Here is a 25320-nt window from a genome sequence, read left to right on the forward strand (position 1 = left end):
ATGCACAAGCAAGTACAATCCCTATGGTAGGCTGAGACAATAGTTGTTGAATCTCACATGGAGTTTCCCCTGAGGCTACTCTATTCAAAGCAGATATTTAGATGCTTGACACCACTGGCTCCACCCTCGGCACTCACTTCTTCGATTCAGCCAAGTGCCAGTTTCCATGAAATCTCCCCATGGAAAACTTTATATCTCTACTAGGAACCGTATGTATGTGAGCCGCTTCAGAGGTCTGACCTCCTGCGCCAACAACTAGAAGGATTTTGGCAACTAGTACAAGTGGTTTTTAGTAAAGGCTTTTGGTCATGTGGCCATACATGCGACACTTTTAGCTCTGTCAATACAGAAAGTTTCCAGCCTATAGAGGTTATGCTCCATAGGGTTTATGGGGAACAATAGTGTCAGTATGAACTTATCAGCACATGTTGTTTGAGACTTTCATCACAAACATGATTTATTTATAGTGGATTGGAAGGACTCAGTATTAGCCTGTTTCCACTTTAGGTCGTTACCCTCTCACTGGCCCCCTCAAGGCAGCTCGGGAAGGCAGGCCCTCTAAAAGGATTTAATTGCTTGAAAGTATAGAAAGCGTAAAAGAGTGGGTTTGGCTTTTTGGTCACCCAATTAAGGGGAGAGCATATACCTACCACTTTCGAGACATAGAATACAAGTGTTCTTTTTATCCTTTTCAAAGCAATTATTGCCTAAGTCCTATTTTGAGATGTTGCTCCAACAAGCATGCTGTTCATTTTAGCCCTTTTAAAAGTCTATGTGCAACTATTTTAGAGAAAATACCAAAAATACAAGTTGCATGCTATCAATTCATCCTCTTAGTTAAACTAGGTGAACAAGATATGATATATTACTTCTTAAATGAAGACTTTTAATTAGCTAGATGATAAAATGCATAAAATTTGTCTTAAATGCCATCCTACACACGCATGTTAGTAATCTAAAAAATCTGATTTCTTGGACATTCGGACCTGCAAGAAAATTTTGTCAATTTTATAAATAGAAACGCTAACCTAACATATGCGCTATCTTTGTGTTCAAAAGCGCTAACTTGTAGATCAAAAGTGTTGCTCTGTGGATACAAAAGAGCGATTTATTTGACATATGCGCTAACCTATGATGCAAATGCGCGAACCTGTGATACGAATGCACAAAATTTAAGACAAAAGCGCTAACCTATATGACATATGTGCTAACCTATGATGCAAATGCATAGTTTTTCAGACAAAAGCGCTAACCTACATGACATATGCGCTAACCAGTGATGAAAATGCGCTAACCTATCGAATAAAAGCACTGTCAAAATTCACACATTTGTGAATATGCATTACAAATGCATTGATTTAACTTTTTGGGATATTTTTACAGGTATATGCGAGGTCCTACCCCACAATGGGCGCCAAAATGTGTGAGCTTGAATTTCATCCTCAAAATGTTACCTGTAATAAGTTAGTTTCACAAAATACAATGGAAATGCATACAGGAAATCCAAAATCCACCAATGAAACTACATGAAATACGTACTAAAATAAAACATTATTTTATCTTCATGGCTTATGTCTCATTGTGTCCTAACTCCACTATTCCTGGTTGCAGATGGTGTGCTCTCAGACAATGCACTGTTGGCTTCCAAGATGGCATATGAAGAATGGATTGATAACTTGTAGTTAACTGATAGTATGATATGCAAAGCTACATGATTATGTTAAAATGATAATGCTATATGATTATATTGCTAAAATGATATTTGCTATTTGCTAATTGCTTCAAAAATGCACGGATGCATATGATTGATTGAAAACTATTTTGAAGACTAACTCTCTCAATTGAAGCTCTTGATTTTATAGACTTTGAGAGGATAAGATGATGTGGCTCAAATCAACGGTCATGATCAGATCTACATATTTGAATGGCGATGAGAAAAGGTAAAGGTTGAGAGAAAGGCGAAAGGAGAAGACAAGTGTCACTCATCTCGCCTTGACTGGGTTGCTAACTGAGAGAATCTAGGGATGGTTGGAGGAAATTTAGGCATGAGAGGACAAGTGGACTCAAGTCCTTCCTAAGATGTAGGGGGTGTTGGAGATAATATAGGAAATGGTTATGAAATATGTGTACGTACACAATTTTCATTAAATTTGGAACTTAAAGATAAATGATGAATTAATATTTAAGAAATATTAATTTCTTTAGCCACATGTTGGATGAGTTGGCAAAGGGAAGATGAAGTGGAGATGGAAGAATGAGTTGTATAAGGGATTAAATAATTTAAGAATTATTTAATATTTGAGACTATAGGATAGGAGAATAATTAAATATTAGATATTTAATTGCTTGGAGGAGATAATTAAATATTAGATATTTAATTAACTTTGTTAGAGGAATAATTAAATATTAGATATTTAATTAATTAGAAGAATATGATAAATGAATTAATTAATAAAATATTAATTAATAGAAAGACATGAAAATGAATTAAATAAATTAATCTTTTCAAATTAATTATTTAATAGAAGAATAATTATTAAATAAATATAAAATATTTATTTAATTGCTCATAGCCAATTTTTATGTGTATACACCCACCATCATAATTTGATTTTGGCTAACTAATTTGGTTGCAGGATCTAACAGTTGTTTGCAAGAGGAGTTAGATTAGTTTTCTTTGCTTACTTTTAAAGTTAGTAAAAAAAAAATCACCTTTCTTGCAAAACTTTAAAACAAACCTCACATCTCATTTGGAAGCTTAAAAAGAACCTCACATTTCTATCTTAAAAGCTTTCAAAGTTTGCAAATGATTGTTGATTCATTTGGCAAATTTATTTTGGTCAAGACCAGGATCTCATTTGTTCAATTTTTTTTATCTTCACACATTGCTATCTTGGGATTAAAACAACCACGTCTTTTGGAGCAACATCTCCAAGGTAGCTTTTAGAAAATGATTGCGATATTGGATAAAAAGAAAGTGTGTATTCCATATTTTGAAGGTGTTAGGTATATGCTCTCCCCTTAATTGGGTGATCAAAAATCCAAAAATGTCATTTTAAATCTTTCTTTCAATTTAGAAAATAAGATACATCCTTTAGCAATCATGCCCTCCCGAGAAGCCCATAAGGTCAATGAGAGGGGAATGACCTAAGTAGGGAATGACTTTATCACCAAGTATTCCAACTCACTATGATCAAATGTGGAGGCTGATGAAAATCACCTCCAACGGTTTTTCTCAATGATTAGCCTTCCCCCAGTATCTTTAAGATACATAAAGCCTTTGTTTTAAAGGTTGGGAAGTCTCCCGAGGGAATTTATCACTAAAGATCGAATGGAAGCCTAATTATGAACTTTAGAACTAGAGGCCTCGCCATGTCAATTTTACCAAATATTTATAATATCATAGTGCAAGGGTGGGAAAGAATCTACCTGTAAGACACTCACCATATATCTCCAAGGATAATGACTCAATTGAGGAGAAATCATCTTTGAGTTAATCTCCAGACAAAGGCAAAAACACGGGCACCCCCTAGGGGGTGATAGGGTTGTTTGAGTTGACAGAGTATCAAGTGTGGGCTATTGATATTTTAAATGACCCTTGAGAATAGAGAGGTCTATCTGATGTGTATTTATTATGCAAAACCCATGAAAAAAACAAGGATTTGAAAAGATCCTATTAAACATACACTATCTATTTAGCATAGGCAAATTGTTATTGCTTTTGTCTGTTGTGTTTTTGAATAATCTCTTAGAAGACCATCCATCAAAAACACAAGGATCATTTCAAAACTTTCACCAAATCATCAAACTAAGGAAATTAGGATAGTTTAGCACATTAGGCATCCAGAATAGTGCATCTCAATCATTCAATAGCGCATACAAGCCACACATTGGTGCTTAAGAGTATAAAGTTAGCGCATATCCAAAAACAAAATTTGCAAAAACTAGATAATGCTTGTGAAGAGCAGAATAGCGCATCAGCACATCAGCATAGCGCATTAATTCAATTGAATAGCACATACCAATCAATCTTTAGCACTTCGGTAGATCAGACTAGTGCATTACAAAGCCAATATCTACATTTTCATACAACACTAGATAGTGCATTCCAAGGGCAGCATAGCGCATTTGACCAACCTTTTAGCATGTTGAATTCATCCTTTAGCGCATTAGCAATTTGTTTTAGCACATAACCAAAATTGTCCAAAAATAAAGAGCAATCTCTCAACTTTTCGAAAATTTCATCACCAATTTCAAATACCCTTTTGGGTCTATTATTGAACCCAACACAAAGGAAATTGTATCATCAAAATATTAGTTAGTAATCACAAGTTTCAGATCAACCAATTCCAAACATCAACATACCAAGTTAGCTTTGGGTATGTGCAAAAAGATGGTGATCAGAAAAGTGGACACCACCTACAAAAAACATGAAAAAACAAGCAGTGCGTACACGATATTAAAATTTGAAATCACCACGTATGCACTTAGGTTCATTTTCCTTGAGCCTAAAGCAAAGATACTGCGTACACAGTGTTTTTAGAAAGTGACCGCATACATGGTTTTTAGTCCTAAAAAACGCGTACGTGGTACCTGTCAATAAAAGTTTTATTAAAATCGACTGGATCTTATTTTCCCCGTGACCGCAACCTTTTTTTCTTTTTTTTTCCTCACAACCATGAATAGGCTCCCACTTTTCTCCACCAAATGCTAGGATCAAGGTTAGTTTTGCTTAATTTTTGTTTTTCTTTCTCATTTATTTAAATTTTTTTTACGCTTTGAATTTAATTTCATTTATTTTGATTAGGTTTTTTAATTTTTGTTTCAAAAACTAGATTCTGATAATCCACAACAATAACAACAAGATGCACCTCCTAAAAACCCTGAACAAAATCCACAAGATACACCTCTAGATCCTCCTTTTGACTGTACACCTAATACACAAGAGCAATTGATTAATCAGTTAGGACAAAACACATCTAAAATAAATAAACTGATTAATAAATTGAAAACATCTGAGCTTGAGCATCATAAATCTCTCACCACTAGCCTAGAAACATTAGCTAGTGGTGCCACAACCGTTTCCATACAAATTACAAAATGGGGAAACTATAGGGATATGTGTTGTCAGTACTATGCTAGTGGGTTATCATATGAGGGAGTGAAAAACAAAAATATTAGTAAACAACAAATATGTGCCCTTTTTGTTGATCCTAAATCTGGTGAGTCGTTACCTTTTAATGCAAAGAGGTTTCCCATACATTGGTGTACCAACGTGCAAATGAAGAATATTTTTTGGCAGAGGTGGTGGATGGTCTTTGATGATCCACCTTGTAATAATTATGAGGTTCCATTATAATTTTTGAGAAAAGTATATGGGTGAACTCACAATGCTGGTTCTCACTTTTTCATGCATCCTGATTTTTGTTGAAATCATACATTTTTTAGAAAATATAATGATTTAACCTTTAAGAGATCCCATTTGAAGTAATTAATTGAAGAGAGTTAGATCAAAGGCTCTTAGATCAAAATTTCTTGGTTAGAACCTCTCTACTTCTAAATCATACTTGCAATGGAGTCTCCTTTGCATCTATCAAATGTTGATAAAAAACCAATTTTACAAGAGCTTTTGGGGGGTCAAATGTATTCATTTAGAAGTTTTGTTTTTTTAAGTATTTAGCCCTTATTATAAGCTTTTCAAATAGTATAATTTTTAATATATTTAATTTCATTAATATATTTTTATTTTATTTCTTATGAATGTAGGGTTTTCATCGAACATGAACTTCTTTGTTCAATGCTAAGGAAAAATAGTAAACATCACCCAAAAAATTCTAAAAAATATTTACACACTAGGTATTGAAGTCCTCTTTCTAACAAAAATAAATAAATTCATTTCCATTACATATACAACAAGTTATGTAAAATCAAATGGACATATGTCAAAATTACAATTACCTCAACTTCAAATCTTAATAAAATATGAAATATTGAAGAGAATGTTACAAAACCTATTGAAAATACTAGATATGGATGTTTCAAAACCAAATTCAAAAGAATCACATTCATATCTATGATAGAAAAAAAGTTATGCTATACAGAGTGAGTATCACTCTTTAAAAATGTTATTTTTTAAAAAAAACTAGTTTTCGAGGGAGATAGAAAAATGGAAGCAAATTGATTCCAAAAATTATGAAAATAATATTTTTAGAATATAAATAAAAAATGACACAAATCACTAGTTCACATGATCTACAAATTCCTTATGGTTTAGAAGTAATAGGTGTCTGAATCTGAAGTTTTTTTTTTTTTTTTTTCTTAAAAAATGAATATTGCAGTGTCAAAGTTGGCAAAAAAGTGTAACCCACTATTGTGGGTTCACCCATACTATGAGTTTGTCGTCAATGTGCAACCAAACTATTTTGACATGAGAGAGTTCCATGGTAGAGGTGGCGGCTCTGCCCAAGATAGACCTAGAGCCCGTAGGTGAGTAGCCCCAGAGAGTCATCGCCCCCTAGCACCCAAACCCAAGGTGCATCAAGTTGTCCTAGTAGAGCTAAAAGAGTCAATGGAGCTATAGACTCTTCAGGAAGCCACAAAATTGATTGGTGCCATCATCTAGCATGGGACATAGTTAGAACACCCTCTTGTACGGGATGATGAGCCATTAGTTGCTCCAAGTGGCGACATAGAGCCCATTCAGCATGTGTGTGTCAGTTGCTTGGGGATATGCACAGGGATGGATGACGAGGCCACTACAGATGGATCCACATCTCATTTGTGCATGATTTGTAGAAGTAGATGTCAGACCCGCACGACTGAGGATGTGGCACTGACAAACGAATTGATGGACATGTTGTTTGGCCATCAGCCACAGACATAGGTGTGTTGATTTGAATTCATAGCATTTTATTTATCGGTCACTTTAAATTTGTAATTAAATAAATGAATTTTAATTTATACATCGATTTAAATTGATAGAAATAATTTTCATTTCAAGATGCAACAGCGCTATCCCATACTCCTCCAGCAATTACTACAACTTCAACTTCGACGCCTGAGGTATAAATTTTGTAACATGTTAAAATAGAATAGTACACTTTGAATTCAAAAAAATTACAAGATATACTAACTATCTTTAATGCATGGTCCAATTTTTGGTTTATAGGTGTTGACAGCAGACCAAATGTCCCAGATTAATGACATCACACTCTCAACGATCAATTTTGGCCTACAAGGCTATACGATATCATATTTTGTACACCTTTTTTTATGTATTATTTTGATGGAATATGCAAGTCATTTCATTTTAGATTTTTAAAATTATGTTTAATATATTATCTGTACTAATATCTCATGTTAATTATTTTGTTTTAGGGTACCCCCTCCTTGTCTAGGCCTCGTCCTAAGCAAAAGAAATCCTCAAAGACGCCAAAATGTGGGAAGAAGGTAATTGAACACATTTTTAGTTGTAAAATTGTTTGAAAATGTTGAAATCGTCTTTGTTGGGATTTGCAGATTGATTAGTGTTTTTTGTCTATTTTACATGTACAGTGGCCTTTTAAGCTATGTGGATTTGTTGAATGCACCTGATGTGCCTAAGGATCGAGAGAGGGTGGAGGTATGTATCTCTACTTTATTTTCTTGATTTCATGATTATATGCATGTGTACATTTGAGCTTGTGATAAATTATAATCTTATAATTTTTTCATAAAGGAAATATCCATAGCTACTTCATCAATGGTGATCCCTCCTCCGTGTACTGGAGAAGCATCTCAGGATCCGGTACTGGAGAGGGAAAGAAAAGGGAGGGAGGGAGATGAGGGGAGAGGAAGACATGTCGCATGATGTCATTAGGGGTCACTTGGGGTCCTAATTGAGCCACACATGTGTTACAATACCATATGACCCCTTAAGACACCATACGACCCCTTGAGATATCATACATGGTCCGAAGAGGTCATTAGGTGTTATGTAGGGTCCTGAGAGAGAGAGAGAGAGAGGAATACAATATAGTACAACAAGATATCAAAAGGCAATACACATACATACACACATATGTGTGTGTATGTATACATAATATATAATATATTATATATACTATATACATATATATAATATATATTATATAGTATATATACACACACATTATATATACATATATATATAAAATATCATATTTTACATATTATACATGTATACATATATGTATGCACACACCCACATTGTAAACACGGCCAGAAGCGTGTACTCGTTGTTTCTAGGTTTAACACTGCGTACGCGGTTTTGTTTTAAAAATACCTCGTATGCATTGTTTATAGTACAGGAAGTCCAAACATGCTTTTGACTATTTAGGCTTGTGAATAGGCCTGGATGATAAAGTTGCAGGTTGGAGGTTTGATTTCCCTCCATTTCCCTCCTTTTTGACATGTTTTGTTTTATCAACTTGGTTTCTCGACTTTGTCATCATCGGGTTTACACTTCATCAAGTGGGTATTTCTAAAATTTCCACCATATTTTCACCCATCTTCTCAACTTTCTAACCATATAATTTATTTTAAATTTGAAAAATGATAACATATTATTATTGAATTTATTTTACAAGTGTCTCCATAGTTCTCAAAGACATATGTGTACCATTTTTTTATTAACTTTTAATCTACTTATCCAAATTTAGAAAACTTTATATATTATTGTTGTGCACTTAATTCTTTACAATTTTTTAAAAAAATGTCTTTTTGATTGTTTTGGTGCAATTTATGCTTCACACACAAACGGGTACTTGATTTTCAGGATGTGCTTGATTAGAAAATCATAAAAAAAAATACTCAACAAAAAATTACAAAAAAATACACAACTTCTAGTGCTCACTCTTAACTATCGTTCTGCCAAAGGATTTGTCAAAATACTAAATCTAACTATGAATTTTTTTATGTGCACATGAGACACTATGTTATGTTTTTAAAAAAAAACCAGGGTCTATTTTTCATGTGCAAATAATTTAGCCCCCTTAATCTAATCCAATTTTGAAAATTTTTACTAGTTTGGAAACTAGACTCAGACTACTAAAATATTTGGTCTTTGAGTATCATCATATCTTGAGTGGATGGCTCTCAAATTTTTCCTCCAAGTTCAGGTTTACCTGATTTTAGAAGAAAAAAAAGGTGTCCACTTATACCCCCTTTTTGCACACCATCTTTGTGCACTTACCCCTTTCTAAGTTGGTCAAATCAGCTTAGTTTCTAATATCGGGAAGTTGTATCATATCATTCGACGTACTTGGTCATATCAATAGAGGCATATCGAACCTCTATTCGACTGAGTAGACTTAGAAATCAAAACAAAGTATTTATCCAACCAATCTGTCAATTGAAACTTTGATCACTCGCATGAACACCCTTCAGCATATCAAGAAGAAACATCCTTGTTTGAAAACTGGTTTTAAAAAGGGACAACCTAGTCCTAGATCACTTATCAAGAGGATAAATTTTCTCTACATTAACCGTCAACTCTTTGTATCACATCATATTTTCCTACATCACATGCGATTATATCTTCAAGGAAAAACCAATGAGTTTGACAAAGAGCCTTTAAGAAGTAGGGCTTTTACTTAGAAAATAGCATTCAACCAATGTCTCAACAAAGGGTGAAAGATCAATCATGCTTTCTTTCCAAAAATTTGCATCACTTATGATGAAGCTCAACCTAAACCACCAACTCCACCAAGAACCCTGCTAGGAGAAGAAGAATTCACTACTTTAGAAGTATATTGATTCTTGTTGTCACTCAATCTCAGAAAAACAAAGAAAGGGATCCACGACCAGAATCAAGCATGAGGCGTAGGGAGTCCAATCCTTTTGATGAATACATGCATATCGAGGAAGAAGAGATCACTGAGGATCTCATCCAACAATGTCAAAAAAATGCCACCTTCCAAAAACTCATGGAAAGACTCATAGAATCAGACAAACAAACATACCTCCTCATCCTAAATAGTAAAGGATTCTATATTTTGGAGGATTTTGACATGGAGAATTCAAGGAATACCGATGAAAGAATCCCAAGAACAAGTGAAAGGATCTACACATCCCATACTCAGAATCAAGAGCACTTGGGAGGGGATGATATCCATAATCAAGACAACACCTGTGACCGAGATGATAATCGAAACCATGATAACATTAGTGGAAAAAGGGGATGTGCATCATCAAAGGTTCAACAAAGAAGATATTCCCTTAGCCAACAGTACACAACAACCCTTGTTGGCATTGTGTTGTCATTGATGTCAACCGGTATAGGATAGTGACCAATATGGGAGATTGATGAGCAGTGTTGTCATTGATGAATACCGGAAATGGTGCCATTAATTTCAACTAGCATAGCAGGACACCGGTAAGGAAGAGAAGGTCATCTAGCTTAATGGCCATTGGAGTCACCGGTACACAAGTTAGTGTTGACTTGTGTTGAAGACATAAGGATAGTAGACTGGTAAGTGACATGTTGGTAGTGCATAGTTGCCAACCAACAAGAGAGCAAGATGTTGGGTTGTTGATTGTGATGAAGAGGAGGAATATTACAAAAATCACATCAACACCAGATGAGAAGTATGTGCAGCCCACCGATATCCTGTGTGGATGTGAAACAATAGGACTCCCACCAGATAAAGTTGCAGTCACCATATGAAGAGATGACTGACAGTGAATGTGTCCAACTGGATCACATGTGCCTGTTTGAAGATATGCATGCTCAAACAAGGAAGCCACATTGGTGCAATGCAGGATGAAAATTACAAGGATCCACTCCCACCGGTAAGTGGAGCTTATCTCATATTATGCATAGAATGCATCATAGTTCTCTGAGATAAGATAAAAGAGTTAAAGGTAGGTGATTGAAGGCTCACACTAGATGAACTAGTGAAACACTAAGCTGCCTTAGGTGCATGAGATCAAAGATATGCACGAGATCAGCTGGGTAGACATGGTGAGTTGTCAGTACAGAGAAGGAAGGATATGTTTGTCACTTTGACAAACATGATAATTGCAAAATTGGTCCAATGGTGAAGAAAGGTGTTGCCACAAATGCAGACAGATGGAGTGTGTTGAAGATTAATGACATGATATTATCAAGGTAGTTGTTGATATAGATGTAGACTGGTAAGATGACAAAGTGTAGATGCACATAAGGCTCCCATCTATTGAAGATGTGCATGAGGTAGGTTAGAACGTGTGCTAACTAGTTTAGGTGCTCCACTGGAAGAGAAGCAAAGTGCAAGGTTGAAGGCAGATTGGTTAGGGTATAATCAACCAGGTTTATGAACTGGTAGATGAATCTAGTTCTATGGTTGGTCGATGATCCTATTCAAACTGACATAGCAGAATAAGTTAAGATGGATGTTGACAAAGGGGCCACATGGAGGTGAACTAGCATGCATGCACAGGTTGGTGAAAACTTGTTGTCGATGAGGTAGGTGGTGATTGGTCGACATTAATGTCGATAGCATGTTTCATAGGTCAAAGAGCAGAAGAGTGCAGCTTGAGACTAATCAGAGGACAGTGATCTTATTTGATGACTTCATGATCGAGGTTGAGTGTCCAAGTGTTGATCAAGGTAGGTGAAGCTATCTGCATGATCATTTCATAGGTGTTTGATAGGTGTAGACCAAAGAAGGTGACGTGTTTTTCAAATAGGGCAAACATTTTCTAAATGCAATAGGATTGGTGGAGTCTAATTGATCTATTGCAAGTGATTGATCTCTAGATGGAGATCTGATTGGATTTGATCTGCCTTGGGGTCAATGAAGAAACCCTAGTGATCCAGAAGTTTGAATGTCATTCATGGCAGGAAAACTCAAGTATAAATATGTTGACATATGACAGAAGTGATTGATGATGCTACAAGTCAGGTGATGAAGGATAAAGAGTGAAAGAGAAAAAAAAGAGTCAACTAGTCAGAGAAGTTCATTGATGATCACAGTGATTGTGTGCTCAAGAGAGAACTGGTGAGAAGAGTGCAATCGACAGAGGTAAAGCAGTCGTTAGACTATCATTGAGCCTGACAGTGGTGTGAACTTGTGAGCAAGTGAAGTAACTAGTAAAGGAACAAGAGAAGAGTGATCTTGCAGATAAGATCAAAGCAGGGGTTAAACTGACAAGTTGTAAACTGATAGTGTGTAGAGAGAAGTGTACCAGTAGAGAAGAAGAAGAGGTTGAACTAGTAAGGTTGTAGCAAAGAAGAAATATTGCAGAGGTTACAGAACTCATTTGTAACCAGGAGATTACTTTTGTATTGATGATATGATATTGTAATCATTGAGTTGGAGCTCAGTGCAGGGGTTGGTGCTCCTTGGGTTGGTGCCCTAAAATTAGGGGTTGGTGCTCCTTGGGTTGGTGCTCCTTGGGTTGGTGCCCTAAAGTAGGAGTGGTACTCCTTGGGTTGGTGCCCTAAATATTTTAACCGAATGTTTCATTGTGAGGTTGGATTGGAGCAGTAGACTCCAGTAGCATTTCTCACCAAAGTTTTTCCCATCTTGTGTTTTCCTCATACATCAAGTGTTATGTGATGTCACTTTTATGTGTGGTTGCATTTGTGTCATCCTACCATCTAATCAGTATGTTTTCTTTATGTTAGATTTGTTAACCAGTTTACACACATAGGATAGAAAAGGGTTAAGTTTGGAAATCACTAATTCACCCCCCCTCTTAATGACATCTTGTGTTCAACAAATCTAAGAACTCCAATGGTAGATGCATGATATGCAACAAGGGTCCACGAAAAGGTACTATTTGGAGGACATTTGTCCTTATCCTTTTGATAGAAGGTTAAACATGGTGTTGTTCCCACCAAACTTGGATATACTAAAGTATGACAAATACAATGGTAAAAGTGATCCCCGAGATCACATTAGGAAATTTTGCACTATGAGCTTGGAGTTTTCCCACAATGACACTTACAAGATGAGGCTATTCCCAAGAAGTCTAGGAGGACAAACAATGAAGTGGCTTTCAAGACTCACACCTCCTATTAGATCATTTGATGAATTAGTGAATAAATTTATTTTATAATACTCCTACAATATCCAACATGAGATCACCATGCTAGACATATGCAATAAAAAACAAAAGAACAATGAAAATTTCATGGTGTTCTTACAAAGATGGAGGAACATGGTCTCAAGATACCCATGTGATGTGCCCGAGAAGGAAAAAATGGAAATTTTAATAGAAAACTTAAATGACGAAATGAGTTATCAACTCAAAATGCAATGTCTACCTACTTTCCAAAAATTAATCAAGAATGGCATTCAAGTGAAAGAAGCCTCAATCAAGAAAGGAACTTTGAAGTTCTCTAAAGAGGGTGTTATCTCCTCAAACAACACCTACTATAACAACTCAGACAAGTCCAAATTTTGGATGAGAAATAAGAATGTTGGTAATGATGGTGCAGTAGACAACATTAAACCAAAACAACCCATGTTGAACCTATCCGGCATTTCTCCACCAACTAACACTCAAAGCAATAACAATCAAAGAACCAACAATCCAAGAACAAGCAATCAAGGAAACTCCAACCAAGAAAATACTAATCCAAAACCAGCACCATATCCACAAAAGTATGAACCTTTAGGACAAACCCTTGAATCCATATTTTGAGAACTATTTGCAAATAAACTCATCAAATTGCCAAACACGAGGGATTTTAAGCCTCAAGTCAAACCAGCATGATGGAATGACACACACTATTGTGAATATCATAGAAAAAAAGGGCATCACACAAATGATTGCCTGAGGTTGAAGAACTTGGTTCAGGATTTGATCGATAATGGTGACATAAATGTAGACGATCATAAGACCAACGATGATCATGAAGCCTTTAAGAATCCACTTCCAAATTATCACAAAGGTGAATCATCATCCTTGAACAAAAAAGGAGCCCATATCAATCATGTATACAACAATGTTATCAATCACATATCGACATCTGACAATCAGATTAACGCCATTACTATCAAAAACAAACAAGAACATGTTCCCGTCAATGGAACTATAAGAGCATAAAAATTTGTTTTGAAGGGGAGCACATCTAAAGAAACAACATCTCCAAAAACTCAATACAACTTAATGGACCAATTGAAGAAGACAGCCACTCACATATCCATATTATAACTTTTCAAGATCTCACCTGCACACAAGGATATTCTGGAAAAAGCTCTCGTGGACACTACAGTTCCAAATAACTTGGATGTTGACTGATTCCAAGCCATGGTGGGATATTTAATTATTCCTCATAATCTATCTTTTTTAGAGAATGATGATGTCTCTCTTAATCATCCACATAACACTCCACTCCATATCAAAGTCCTAGTCTACAAACATCGAGTGAAAAGAGTACTAATAGACGAAGGAGCCGGTTTAAATATTTACACTCTAAAACTTATCCGTGCATTGGGTTTCTCAAAAATGGCCATTGATCCTAAGAAAAAGGTAACAATCAAGGCATGTGATGATGAGGAAAGATCATCAAAAGGCTTGTGGTATTACCCATTCAATTAGGGCCAGTACAAAAAGATACTCTATGTCAAGTCTTGGACATGGACTTGTCTTACAACATACTTTTGGGTCGACCTTGGATCCATGAAATGCAAGTGGTTCTATCTACATATCATTAGTGTCTAAAATTTCCATATGATGAATGAGAAATTACTATCACAATAGACATTAATCATTTCCAATATTGCAATAATCTCAAAGAAGTTTAGAATGTTCTTGTACCCATAATAGGGAAGCTCCTACTTCCACATCAGTAGACAACAAAGATAAACTCAAAACTCTATCCATAGATTTTGAGAAAGGTATGAATTTAAAAGACAAAGGCATGGGTGAATACTCTTTTTAATCCCTATGTCTATCAAAAATATCGATTTCACCAAGGTCTCATGGACAACCATCAACTTTGAAACAACAATCTTCACAACCTATCAAAAAGTTTGACGGCATGTTCATTCAAGCAGGAACACTAGCAAATGAAATAGAAGACAAAGATGTTTTAAATTGGATCTACAAAGATGAAGAAGAAATAAGAGCAACATCTATTAACATCACTATTCCCACAAAACGGTATGGCAAGGGATTTAAAATCATGCAATGGATGGGGTATCAAGGAAAAGGTCTAATTGGTAAGCATCAAGAAGGCATCACAGAACCAATTCAACCCCATTCACAACTTACCAAAGATAAATCGAGATGGGTATGATCAACATATTCAACTGGTACAAAAACAAGATTATCATCAAAACCCCCAATGGAAAAGACAGGTCACATACCCAGATGAATCATGGCAAGAAGCACTACATCAAGCAACTGTAAATATCCACAAAGAACAAAAAGATGAGGAATATGAAAGGAAACAATAGGAACTTGCTATTAAAATAGAGGAAGCTTCTTACAAATAGATACATCATGTGCAAGCAATGACAGAACCTGATCAAGTCAGTACACAATCAGTCCCAAAAGAAATAGTTAGAACACAAGGAGAAGATGAATCTAAACCACAACAAGATGTGTCTGCTATTCCAAGAAGGTAGACTATTTATGAAAAAATCCAAAGAATACAACCAAGTATAAAACCTGAATCAACACAAACCACACAACTTGTATCAATTATCAACGAACTCTTCTCGCCTTACAATATTCCTATCAGATACAGTGGTATAGCCTTGGAAAGTTTTTCTAAGACAGAATCAAAAGAATATGAATGGGATACTTTCTCTAACATCACTAAGGACATTAAGGTAGATACAGTCCACACATATACACCCATACCCTATGATGGACAAAATTCAGGGGCTAGATCAATTGAAGTTGGATCACAACATATCAATGTTTCCAGTGAGGACGATCAGGTTGCGAGCGAAATAGATTTTGAAGAGGGTATCATCATAAAATTTGGTCTAAATGATGCCAATTTTGACAATGTATCTATCATTACTCTCACTGTTGTGGACCTTAACCCGCCAAGCAATCCCTTACCATTAATCCATCTTGAACTCATAGACTGGTAACAACCTGAACAAATCTACATACCTATCTTCCCATATGATGAAACTATTACCCAATACCTTTGTTTCATGAACCTAGAAACAAGTTCCACCAGTAATACTCATAATGAAGTTCTCAATCAGGAGAGTTCCAAGTCTCTTAGTCACAAAAGAAAAATCAAAAATTGATCTAATGGTGAAAACCTTTTAATGGCAGTATTAGATCATAAAAAAGTAAACAAAAAGGATGTATATGATGGTTAAAACCTCTTTGAGGTGCTTGAAGATGAGAGACTTGACACTCTTCTTGAGAATTATCAGGAGAGATCACCAATTTTGATTGAACCAACTCAATCAATCAATATCAGCACTGAAGCAGCAACATGAATCATATACCTAGCATAATCACTAATGGAACAAGAAAATCCTGATTTCATCAAATTCTTCAAAGAAAAGAAAATCAATTTTGCTTAGTCTTATGTAGATATGCCTAGGGTAGATCTAGATCTAATCATGCATCACTTATCTATAGCTCCTGGAGCTAAACCTATTAAACAGAAATTGAGAAATATGAACCCACATGTCTCCATATTGGTTAAAGTAGAGCTAAAGAAGTTACTTGATGTAGGATTCATCTGACCCATCGATTATGCTGAATGGATCTCTAAACTAGATAAAAGCATCAGGATTTGTATAGACTTCAGGGATCTCAACAAGGCTTATCTAAAAGATGACTTTCCTTTACCCAACATCGACACAATTTTAGATCTAACAATAGGACATACTATGTTATCCCTCATGAATGGTTTTTCCGGCTACAATCAAGTCAAGATAGAACTAGAGGACCAAGATAAAACAACATTTACTTGTCCATGGGGTACTTATTGCTGGAATGTCATGCCTTTTGGCTTGAAGAATGCAAGAGTGACCTATGAAAGAGAAATGACCACAACATTTCATGACATGATGCACACATTCATGGAAGACTATGTAGATGACTTATTGGCTAAATTGTTCATAGGAGAAGGACATCTAAAAATTCTAGATAAAAAAATTCAAAGGTTGGAGCAATTCAATGTATCACTCAATCCTAAGAAGTGTGTCTTTGGTGTAACATCAGGAAAACTTTTGGGATATATAGTCTCGAAAAAAGGAATCAAGGTGGACCCCACAAAGGTGCAAGCGATCATGGAGATGCCACCTCCTTGCAATAACAGCCAATTAAGATCTCTAAAAGGATGGCTACAATCCATAAGAAGATTCATTTCTCAATTAGCTAACAAGTGTCTTCCATTCACTCATCTTCTCCATAAGAATGTCCCTTTTAGATGGGAAGATTGATGTGCAAAACCGTTTCATCAACTCAAACAATATCTAATGAATCCACCAATCTTGGTACCACCAATAGCCGACAAGACACTTATTCTCTACATATCAACAATAGAAGTGTCACTGAGGGCACTACTAGCACAAGAAGATCCAACATGCAAAGAAAGGGCAATATACTACATCAGTAGGACATTGAATGGATATGAGCTTAACTACACATTCATTGAAAAAGCTTGTTTGGTAGTGGTATTTGCTTCTCAAAAGTTTCACCACTACATGCTAGCCCATACAATCAAATTGGTAGCAAATATTGATCCCTTAAAATATCTACTCAGCAAAGCCACTCTCACAGGAAGGTTAGCTAAATGGGTCATGATTCTAAGTGAGTTTGATATTCACTACACAAATAGAAAGGCTATCAAAGGACAAGCTATAGCAGATCAACTAGCAAAAGCACCCCTACAAGACAATCATCCAATCCTTGTGGAATTTTCAAATATAGATATTCTCACAGTATCAAAAAAACCATGGATCGTGTACTTTGATGGATCATACATAGAACATGGATCAGGTGTTGGTGTTCTATTTATTAATCCAAACGGAAACAATATCCCTAAATCTTACAAATTAATGTTTTCTTGTACAAATAATATTGTTGAGTACGAAGCCCTAGTCACATGCATAAAGATGGTTGTAGAATGGAAGATCACATAATTGAAAGTCTTTGGAGACTCACAATTGGTCATTAATCAGGTTAATGATGACTATCAAACAAAGGATAACAAGCTAATGCCCTGCAAACGCATGGTGGGTGACTTCAAGAAATATTTTGTGGACATCAAATTTGAGCAGATTCCAAGGGTGAACAACAAAGTTGTGGACGCCATGGAAACCATTGCCTCCCTCCTAAAAATACCAAACAAAAAAAATCATTATGAGTTCCTGGTGGAACAATTGTTTGCTCCTACCTAAGATAATTCTGGATCCAAAGTCATATGCCACCTAGTTGGTTCTAACTCACCCCTCTATGGAAAGATCTGCACCTACCTAAAAGACAATATCCTTCCATTAGACCTATCCCAAAACCAGAAACATAGCTTTATTCGATAAGCAATCCGCTATACCTTAACCACTAACACAATTTACCACTGAGGTCTTGATGGTACTCTTCTTCGGTGTCTTGATCATAACGAATCTGAAACCGCCTTGCAAGAACTTCACGAAGGTATTTGTGGAACACATTCAAGTGGTCCTACTCTTGCAAAGAAACTTCAAAGGATGGGTTATTATTGGCCAACCATGGAGAAAGAATCATATCAGTTTGCCAGAAGATGTCCGAAATGCCAAATCCATGGAAATCTTATACATGCACCAGCGCAGGAGCTGCAACTATTCATAACATCATGGCCCTTTTGTCAATTGGGACTCGACCTAGTGGGAAAGATTCATCCTTCCTCATTAAATAGACATAAGTTTGTCATCACAACCACTAAATATTTCACAAAGTGCATAGAGGCCATCCCATTGACTACTATTACTGGCAAACAAATATCCTCTTGTATCCTGAATTATCTCATTTGTTGGTATGGCATTCCTAGTTCTATTATTAAAGATAATGGAAGACCTTTCAAGAATCAAGATGTGCAAGAACTATGTAAACAATTCCATATCCAGCATCATTTCTCCACACCATATTATCCACAAGGGAATGGCCAAGCAGAGGCCTCAATCAAAACAATCTTGAAGATCCTCAAGAAGATAGTGAATGACATTGGAAAAGATTGGCATGTCCAGCTTAATCTTGAACTTTGGGCATATAGAACAAGCATCCGCACACCTACAGAAGCTACACCATATTCAGTGGTGTATGGATCAGAGGCTATCCTCCCTATTGAGGTAGTAATTTCATCACTCAAGGCATCATTGAAAGGTATCATTCTGGATGAGGAGTATTAGGTAAACAGACTGCAAGAACTAGAACTGTTAGATGAGCACTGATAATGTGCCTTTGATCATCTCAAGACATATCAACAATGCATGTGTCGAAGCTACAATCACAAGGTCATACCAAAGGCATTCAAAATTGATGATCTAGTCCTCAAGGAAAATCCCTGCAATCAACAAGATTGGGAAAAGAAAGGAAAATTTGAAACTAATTGGTTGGGACCCTTTGTCATCATATCAGCTTATAGATCTGGGGCATATCAGTTATCAACTTCAGAAGGGGACATGCTTGATGAGCTAGCCAACAACATCCATCTGAATAAATTCTACACTTGAATCACCCAATGCACAGATCAAGTAAAAAAGAAAAAAAGAAAAAAAAATTATCAAAAAATCGTCACTAGGGTGAAAACCTAGTAAACAGGCACCTTGTGGCACAAAAAAAAATCAGAAAAATCAGGAAAAATACAAAAAAATAAAAAACAAATCAAAAAGTGCAATAAAAATAAATAGAGAAAACCTGGTAATGGGTGTTATTTGTGATATATGGGATCTTCCATCTGTATGTACTCATATCATATCTTTTTACACTAAGCCTATGGCCATCACAACTTTGGTAAACAAACCACAATCTTGGACACACTTAGCATAGTCACTGTCCTTGCTTATCTAAAAAGTTGTCCACATAAATCTCTCATCATGGCTTAGTGATCAATGTATATATCCACATCAAAAAAGTTTCCATAGCTAGGAGAAAAATCCTGATCTCAGTAGGGGCATTTCGCTTTCCTCAAATAGATAGAACACATCGCAAAACAAAGATCACAACATACCAAGGAAAAAAGTGTCAAAACTAACCATTAGACTGGAAATCAGAATCACTATCAGAATCCACACCAAACCAAACATGATGGATGATCTATTCTAAATTGTGATTCGTTTACATTTAGCATGAAGTTTTGACTATTTGTATCTTGATTTTTGAACTATTAGATCTCCTGAGCGACTCAGGGATGCACTGAGCTAAAGAAGCAACGAATGAGCCTGATATTTTCTTTGGTTTTCTATCTATGAGGAGATCATTCATATGATGCAAATTTGTCTTGAGACATTATTGAAAACATATCATTGAAGACATTTCCAATTTTGCACATAAAAATGGTTAACTCTTGTCTGTTTTATGCAAAAAACACTCAGGTCATCTTGGTTCAGTTATACCTCAACGCTTGTGTCATTTTACACTATCAAAAATAACTTAAGTTATACTCAGGTCATCATGGTTCAATTATACCATTGATGTTTATATTAACTTTCAACATTTCAAAAGCTCAATGATGACAAAAAGAGCACAAATAATTGGCTAACAAGACTAACAATGATAGAATTAAACTGATCATTGGTAAATTTAGTTTCATTCATACATTTAGTTGTATTAATCATCATTATTATCATTGCATCCTATGTATTTCATATCATCATCACATCAATGCATGAAAACATCAGTCATCATCATATCAACAATTTTAGGACCACATATATCACCTTCAAAACATATAAATAACCATCATCATATCAATAACATTCATACATCATCGAATCATCAAAACATGTATATCCAAAATACCATCAAGAAATAAACATTTGCATCCATCCATGTGCTAAATACATCTACAAATCATCATCATAGAATCATTATCATGAGATCATCATTAGCATCATAACATCATCACATTTATATATAAACATCACTCATCATCAAACAACACATGTGGACAAAAGGAAATCATTGTCATATATCATATAATCTCAAAACAAGGTCAAAATATACAACTGAATATCATGTCTATCAATACAAAAATACTGATCTATTTCACAAAAATGAGCCTATCAAGTGTGATTATCCCCCATGGAAGAAGGTCTCGTAGTGGATGTCCCTACTCCTAGATCCCCACCAGATGGATCGCATCATGCTGGTCCCATAACACCTCTTCTCTCCATCCTAGAGTGATTGCATCCAGAATGGGTAGATGCAACTACAACATAACTAGGTTCTCTCTGCTCTCGAGGGACCAAATCATCATATAAATGTTGGCAATACTCAGCCTCCTTAGTTGAGTAATGTATCTTCCTAAGTGTGTCCCTAAGAGGGGTGTCTACGGCCTCTCTATCTAATCTATCAGCAAAGGCCTCTGCTCATCCCTATCGCTCAATGATTGTATCCCTCTCCATCTACAGCTGGGCAACCTATTGTCGCTGCACCAAAACTTGGGCCTGCAACTGCTGCACTGAGATCTGCAAGGCTCTAATTTGTGCATCTTGTTGATGGGAAGGTACCCTAATCTAGATAGGTACCTACGAAGTAGTCTCTACTGCACCTGTCCCTATTCAAGGAGCTGGTGGAGGAAGAGCATTAGATTTCTTCCTCTGTGTGGGTCATCTACCTACCACCATACCACCCTTTGCACCTCCCACTGCACCTATCCCTGCACCTCCACCTGCACTGAGAACAAGACCACCACCTCCACCATCATCCCTATCATCCCCCACATCACCATCATCCCCATCATCCCCCACATCACCATCATCTCCCTCATCCTCCTCTCTCCACCTCTTCCCTCCTTGCATTTGTGGCTGCTCCTCCTCATCATCAAACATTGGCAATGGCTTCGCAAGATCAGATAAACGGGCCACCGCATGTGCAACAAAGTAAGATGAGAACTCCTCAATCATCCCGACATCTACTACTCTAGTGTCGTAATCCCAAATCTTGCTATCTAGACTCATGTACTCATCCACTACTGGAACAGTATCAATTGTCGACCCCCACTCGAGTACATATTATTGCCAACGAACATACAAATAGGCTTCTTGTGGAATCCTCTGTTGTCGTCCATACTGTCGATAGACGCGACTATGCAAAAATCTCTCAATAATAAAGGACGTCCACCCAATCAGATATCGGGACATTTATACATAGGACATCTCTAGCCCATCCTCAGCCCATACTTCCCAATCCATATATGGTCTCTAGATGACCGTGTCTATATAATCTAGGGCCCTGCATCAGTGCTCTAGTTTGCCCAGCTTATGCTGGACAACTACACCTATATACTCATATGCATATGGTTGACCAAATGGTCTGTCTCTATCTACAAGCGGCCGTGTCACCGCTATATGCTCCCAGTCCCACATCTATAATAATGTAACACCTACAGATAAACTGGTGTATCCTAGTTACACAACCTAGTGGAGCTCCTTGTATAGGTTGGCCAACATGCATGACCCCCATGTAAACCTGCGACCCTGTATGACCATGTCCTCTAATAACAAACCCCATCCCACAACCAGTCCCTTCGACCTACAGTCAAGACATAGGAAACTGCCAATGAAACCTGCTAGTACTGATGGCAATGGAGCATAATCTAGATCCAAAAACTCCTACCATGGGATCTCATAACCATTGATGTGTTCATCCTGAAACACACACTATAGAGCCTTTATGCCACCCTCCTCACTCTTCTCATATGGTAGTAAATCTCCTACCATAGGAATCTCCAGAATCCTATAACAATCCTCTAGCGTCACCGTCATCTCCCCTACTACCATATGGAAAGTGTTGGTGTCTCTATGCCACCTCTTTGCTAGCACTATTAGCAAACCTTAGTTAATGGTATACCGGGGCATGTTCGACAATCCACATCTCTCAATGATATCTCAGTCTGCCTGAGTCAATCGTGGGATCAACCCCCATGGCTTCAAGAATCTCTCTCGAGACTGTAAAGCACCGAGTACTATTGGCATATGATGAAGTGGTAACAAAGTATGTTGTCATTGATGTCAATATGTGCTCATGCAGATACACCAATATGCACTAGTATGAAGATTCGAAGTAGTTTTGGTCAACCAAGATGGAGTGGGCCGGTGTCGGGGTTCACTAAGTGTAACTACCAGTTGGTAGTCTCTGTTCAATTTTAAGGGTGTCGGTATGATCTATGCAGTACAACCGATGGTGTTTTGTGAATGTTAAGAATAAGGATCAGGATTCCACATCAGCTGTGTGTACGTGAAGGATTTCCTTGAGGATTTTGTGCGTGGAAATCAAATGCATTGAATGCCTACCTTGGGAATGTGCGATTTTCTGAGCGGTGTATGAAGAGCACATGATGGGTTACCATTTTCTAGATGCAGTGAAGATCAGATGATGTAGAGTGACTTGTGATCTATTTAAGATTGTTTTATTCTATGCAAAGTGTTTGGATGGTTAGGATTAGACCGCTTGTAATTGTAAACCTAAAATGCTTAGGGTTTAGGGTTTATGTTACTGACCTAATTCTTGTCTATAAGGTCAATGAGTTTTGATATTGTTGTTGTTGGCAAATATTGTTTTTGTGTCTGCATATTGAGATTCTTGCCAAACCAAAGTGTGAAACTTGCAGAGTGTGATTGCAGAGGAGAGGAGCTGAAAAGGACCTGCCTTAGCAAGTAGTGTTGTTATCATATCAAAGATTTAATTGTTGACTTCTAATCATTTCAACAGAAGGAAAATCCCTTGACCGGGTAGCTTTAATAGGTTTGTTGTAAATCCTCTAACCAGGTGACTCAAGTTCATTGAGTTCTTTAAATCCTCTAGAAAGGTAACCTTTAACAGGGTATATAGCCATCCCTTAACTGGGTGATCTTTAATAGGATCGGTTCCTAGCAGAACCTTATTGTAAAGTCTTTAACTAGACTAGGCTCCTAACAGAGCGGACTTCAAAAGAGTTCAAAACAAGCTTGTGGGTATTCATCCCCACCGTGGTTTTTCCCATTTGGGTTTCCACGTGAAAAATCTTTGTGTTATGAGCTATGCATTTTTCATGTGATGATTCAATATTCTTGTTTAGGTGATTATGCATGCAAAGCTAATGGTTATGGTGTTACTGATACAACATATGCATATGTATATGGGTGAAGTATTTATCAAGTGTTGAATGATATTTGAAGTATTCAATTTTACCGGTTTAAGTTGTCTGAAGTCTTACTGTGTTTAACCGGTATTGCCATGGTTAAGTTTAGTGATGAAGATAACCGGTTAGCATTATTTTAACTTGATAAGTTATGGAGAAGTTTTTGTATGTACTGATTCACACCCCCCCCCCCCTCTCAGTACTAGTTAGGGTATTTGTTTTTCATCATTATTCATCAATTGGTATCAGAGTAACTCCAAGTCCTCGGTGATATAAGCTTAACTGCTTGAGGTAAAAGATCTTGCTTTAATGATGAAGAGGGAAGGTCCTAAGTTCAATAGAGATAACATCAAAATATGGAAGGACAAAATGAAGATCTATATCAAGAGTTTGGGTGCTCAACACTGGAGCTATGTTGAGAATGCCTATATAATCCCCACTAGCACTCTAACTAATGATCAGAAAAGAGAGATTCAAGAAAACGGGCAAGTCATGGAAGCCCTTATTAGCAGATTGTCTGATATTGAGTGCATTGATGTAGAAGATAAGGAAAATCCTAAGGATGTATGGGACACATTGGAAACCATTTATGGTGGTGATGAGCATGTCAAGCAAACTAAGGAAGAGAGCATTGGAGGAAAATTTGAAGACATGAGGATGGTTGAAGGGGAAAACATTCAAGAATATGGCATAAGGATCAAGACTGTGGTTGGAGATATCAAGAGCACTTGTGGAACAACTGAAGATGCCACCGTTGTCAGTAAAGTTTTGAGATCATTGTTACTGGTCTATGCAATCAAAGTTGTTGCTATTCAGGAGCTAAGGTCTATTGATAAAACCAAGGTATCCTTAGACTCTATCATTGCAAAGTTGATTGCATATGAGTTGAATAGCTATGATGGCAGTGTTCGGAAGACTGAGTCAGCCTTTAGAGCATCTGCTGCACCAACCAAAAAAGGAAAAGAAGTAAGTACCAGTTATGAATCTAGGCAATGCAGAGATATGGATGATGAAGAGATTCTAATGGATTTTGAAGCTCTTCTTGCCAAGAGACTTCCAAAAGGTAC

The sequence above is a fragment of the Cryptomeria japonica genome, chromosome 11, assembly GCF_030272615.1.
Source record: "Cryptomeria japonica chromosome 11, Sugi_1.0, whole genome shotgun sequence".
NCBI classification, from domain to species: domain Eukaryota; kingdom Viridiplantae; phylum Streptophyta; class Pinopsida; order Cupressales; family Cupressaceae; genus Cryptomeria; species Cryptomeria japonica.